The 4,606-nt window shown below is 37.9% G+C and overlaps 1 non-coding gene across 1 annotated transcript; it reads right to left on the bottom strand.

The window, feature by feature from the left end:
- Positions 1–356: 356 nt before the first annotated feature.
- Positions 357–463, bottom strand: LOC139014711 (U6 spliceosomal RNA). The gene has a single exon (XR_011472276.1). It is a non-coding gene; the product is annotated as a U6 spliceosomal RNA (small nuclear RNA).
- Positions 464–4,606: the final 4,143 nt, after the last annotated feature.

The following is a 4,606-nucleotide window of genomic DNA, read 5'->3' as shown; positions in this document are numbered from 1 at the left end:
TTATGTAGAGTTATTTATTTATTTATTTATTTATTTATTTATTTGCTGAAGGAGTCCTGATTAATATAGTAAATAAATATAATATATATTCATTTGATACTACAATAGTATTTGTATAGATAGACCTCAAAAGGCAACTCTGGAAATATTGATTCTTTCATTGAATTATACTTTGATATTGAATAAATTGGGTCCTTCCTTCCTTCCTTCCTTCCTTCCTTCCTTCCTTCCTTCCTTCCTTTCTTTTTTGGCCTTACATGTATATCTTTATAATGCAAAGGTCACAATTCTGCTGAGTGCCACTCATTGATTGTGCTTTGACTCATATTCCTTCCCAGCCCCATCCAAGCACAGCGCAAACTATGGAATGCTTCATGAATTTGCGTGTCATCCTTGCACAGGGACCATGCTAATCTTCTTTGTATCATTCCAATTTTAGTATATGTGCTGCAGAAGTGAGAATGACCCTTTCTTTCTAATATATTCTAAACAAATCCAACCCTGAAAAATTGTTCTTTTTTGTTGTATACTATACTAGAGGCCCGATGCATGAAATTTGTGTGTGTGGCGGGGGGGGGGGGGGGGGGGGCGGGGGCTTAGCCCAGCCTGCACCCTTTCGCAATCCAGGACCCCTCAGGGGATGTCCAACTGTCAGTTTAGGGCTGATTGGGCCTAACCCAGAAGTTGGACATCTCTCTTGCAATCTGGGACCCCTAGCTCCTTACTGCTTGGCTCGCAGCTCCTTAGCGCTGCAGCGGAGGCCGGAGAGGCTCCCACCACCGCCACTGTGCTCACCAGGCATGAGCCCAGCTTCTGGCTAAGCGGTGCTCCCCCTGTGGGAGCGCACTGACCACCAGGGGCAGCTCCTGCATTGAGCATCTGTCCCCTGGTGGTCACTGCGCGTCATAGGAACTGGTTGTTCTGGTCGTTCCACCATGATGGTTGCTGGGATTTTATTATATAGATACCCCTTCCTGGGAAATCTTATCCACTTTTATTGTTTCAGCAACCATCTCTATGCGGATAAAAGTAAATTCATATCTCTTAATTCATATCTCTTAAAGAATCAAAAACAGGAAATCCAATTACCTGTTGGCATTTACACATTACTATTTCCCATGCACCTCAAAGTTAACATGTCATCTTTCCTACTAACCATATGTTTTTCTTATAATTTAAAAGCATTAATTGATGAACATACAATCTATCTGACCTTTAAAAAAAGGTGACATCCTTGACTCTCTCCTTGCCGTTAGGTTTTATACACAATCAAGCCATCAAGCCCAATTATTGATTTTGTCTTCCAATTATTTATTAAATCCATCTTCTCTTCTTACTTTTACATGATCTACTACAATAACATCCAACTTTAGTCGCTACTTATTCCCCTTCCCCCCAAGGGCTGCCAGATCTCTACATGAATCATAAGGCTGGCTTCCTGTTATGTAGAAAGTACAAACTCTGCTTGATCTTAGCTTTGCCTCCCTCTCCTGTTTCCCTTCCTGACACTCACTGCCCCTCGTTTTATGCTGGTGCAGTTGAAACTGTCCCACAATATAATTCATTACTTGGTTTTCTACCTTGACTCATGCTGCTGTTTTCTTTTGTTTGTTTTTTGACAGCAATGCTCTTCCCACACTGACACCTGTGATTTTTTCCCCCTTTTTGTATCAGTTCAGGAGGTAGTTACTTCAGGATTTTACTCCTTAATTTCTGAAACCAGATTAGGGGCTCTGAGCTCTCAGAAATTATGCACCCATTTTAATCATTACGATAGTTGCTACAATGACCTCTTTCACTTGTCTCCCTCTCATTCATTTCTATGCTACATTCAATATCTGTAGGTCCGGTAAATTTCAGATACTCTCAATGAACACTAGAGGTCACTATTATCTTTTGTTTGAATGAATGAACATCTAAAAATTTTAAAGTAGTCTTTCTCAGATAAATGTCACATGATCTCACTCATTTGTGGAATATAATAAATAACATAAACTGATGAACAAAAACAGATCCAGAGACAGAGAAGCATCCATTAGACCGTCAAACCTCAGAGGGAAGGTAGGGGAGGGTGGGAGTAAGGGGGAGAGAACAACCAAAGGACGTGTATGCATGCATATAAGCCTAACCAATGGACACAGACACCAGGGGGGTGAGGGCATGAGTGGGGGTGGGGGTGGGGGAGCAATGGGGGATAAGGACACATATGTAATACCTTAATCGATAAAGGGAAAAAAAAACAAAGTAGTCTTTCTCCCTCCCCTCGACCTCCTTTAAATAATGTTATATGAGTTAGCTTAGCATTGCCAGACCAACTAATAGTGACTATCTAAAAAAATGATTTTTAAAAGCATTGTATTTATTTGAAAAATCATGGAACTTGGGGAAAGGCTGAAAAGATTGTCTAAAAATTTTTTTCTAATCTTCACAAAAGATAAACTCATTTGAAATGAGTTAGTAGTGAATATTTTATCATTTATTATTATTATCGGTAGAACTTTCAAAGCATTAAATAATTTAAGAGGTATGAAGAATACACCAAAATCATACTGTACCAAGGGAAAAAATGAGAACATGCTTTCAAAAGCAAAGACTTGAGGGTATTTTAAAATTTCTTATGCACAGGAAGAGACACATAATATTAACTTCTATTTTTCTTTTCAGATCTCTCAGTTTACCAGCTTTGTAAATGGCTCCACTCCTAATTATTCTAATCCAAAATATGGTCGACATCCTTGACTTTTCTTTTTAACAAAGTCTATTGGTCCAAAGTATATGTTTAATCATCTATTACTCTTTACCTCCTCTGCTACTACCCTGGCCCAACCTACTGCGTGATCACAACCTTCTTTCTTTTCTTTCTTTTCATTGATTTCAGAGAGGAAGGGAGAGGGACAGAAAGAGAGAAACATCGATGTTGATGAGAGCGAATCATTGATCAGCTGCCTCCTGCACACCCCCTACTGGGGATTGAGTCCACAACCCAGGCATGTGCCCTAACTGGGAATGGAACTGTGACTTCCTGGTTCATAGGTTGATGTTCAACCACTGAGCCACACTGGCTGGGCACAACAGCCTTCTTCCTGGTCTCCCTACTCAACCTGCCCAAGTTCTGGATTCCTCAACTCTTAGGGGGGAAAAAGACTAATTCCATTTAAAATCTACTCTGCATAAAACCCCAAGAAAGAACCCCTGATAGAAACTCCTTGCAAATTTGAACTAATCTAAGAAAGTTTACATGCTGAAAAGAACTGAAACACTCCAGGTGACTAATCCTAGGAACATCACATAAGCATCCAAGTCAGTGCTTCAAAGAAGAAAATTTGACCTTGCTGTCTTTCTATTACAGCCCGATGTTACTGACAATGTTCTGTTCTTTGTTGGATTCCAAATGACCTGAACTGCCAAAATGGAGTTATTTATATTAGTGAAAGAACACTGAGTCTTGAAAGTATTCCTTTTGTGGCAATAATGCTTTTTGTTATGCCGTGAATGCAGCTTTAGCAAATAATTGAAAATTTCATCTTCTTATTTCAATCAAACAGTTCAGCCTCTTTGCAATTCATTTTGTTGGGGAACATCTATTTGACAAACCTCTGCTTCCAAGGTGATTTAGAGTGACTAAGTTAGAAACAGAACAACATTTTATTCTTTTCCTTAAGGAGGGATAATTTCTTCCATAAAATTTACAGGGTACAATGTAGAGTAGGCCAATCTATTACATTTTCCTGGAAATTTATTTATAGCTTCATTTAGTAGATCAACCTACAGCCTAAAACTGAACAACATTTATATGTTGTTGCTAATCTGACAGATAGAACAAGGATAATATTTGAAGGAACTGGAATGAAGTGTTCCTATCATCTTTAATTTCCCTTTGTCTCTCAGGTCTTCTGATCCTACTTATTTATTTATTTATTTATTTACCATATTCTTCGATTCAGTATCTTTTTTCATTCTCGGTTTATCACAGAGAAGGAACATTAAATACATATACAGGGATGGGTAAAAGTAGGTTTAGAGCTATTCAGATGGAAAAAGACATACAGGTTATATTTATTACTAATAAATAAATAATAATACAAGAATAAAGTGTTTCACATACTCACAACTGTAAACCTACTTTTGCCCAACCTGTAACTATCTGAAAATAATATTTAAGCACCACTTTTAATGCATAGAATATTTTGTTTCCAAATTAAAATTAACTTTCTTTCTAATATTTGTGTAAAAATATTTTTAAAAAAACCTTTTATCCTAATAAAAGGGTGGGAAAAGATATTTTATGCCAATGCAAATTTTTTAAAAAGCTGGGATAGCAATACCTATATCAGACAAAATACACTTTAAAACAAAGGCTATAACAGCAGACAAAGAAGAACCTAACAATTCCACTTCTGGGTATATGGCCGAAGAAACCCAAAACACTAATTTTTTAAAAGATATTTTTATTGATTTCAGAGAGAGAGAGAGAGAGAAATATCAATGATGAGAATCATTGATCAGCTGCCTCCTGCATGTCCCAAACTGGGGATTGAACCCACAACTCAGGCATGTGCCCTGACTGGGAATCAAACCATGACCACCTGGTTCATAGGTCAACACT

The sequence above is a fragment of the Myotis yumanensis genome, unplaced genomic scaffold (assembly GCF_028538775.1).
Source record: "Myotis yumanensis isolate MYYU_CA2020_CCGP unplaced genomic scaffold, mMyoYum1.0.hap1 SCAF_7, whole genome shotgun sequence".
In the NCBI taxonomy this organism is placed as follows: Eukaryota; Metazoa; Chordata; class Mammalia; order Chiroptera; family Vespertilionidae; genus Myotis; species Myotis yumanensis.
The sequence above is the reverse complement of the archived record's forward strand: the minus strand, read 5'-3'. Positions and strand labels throughout refer to the sequence as shown.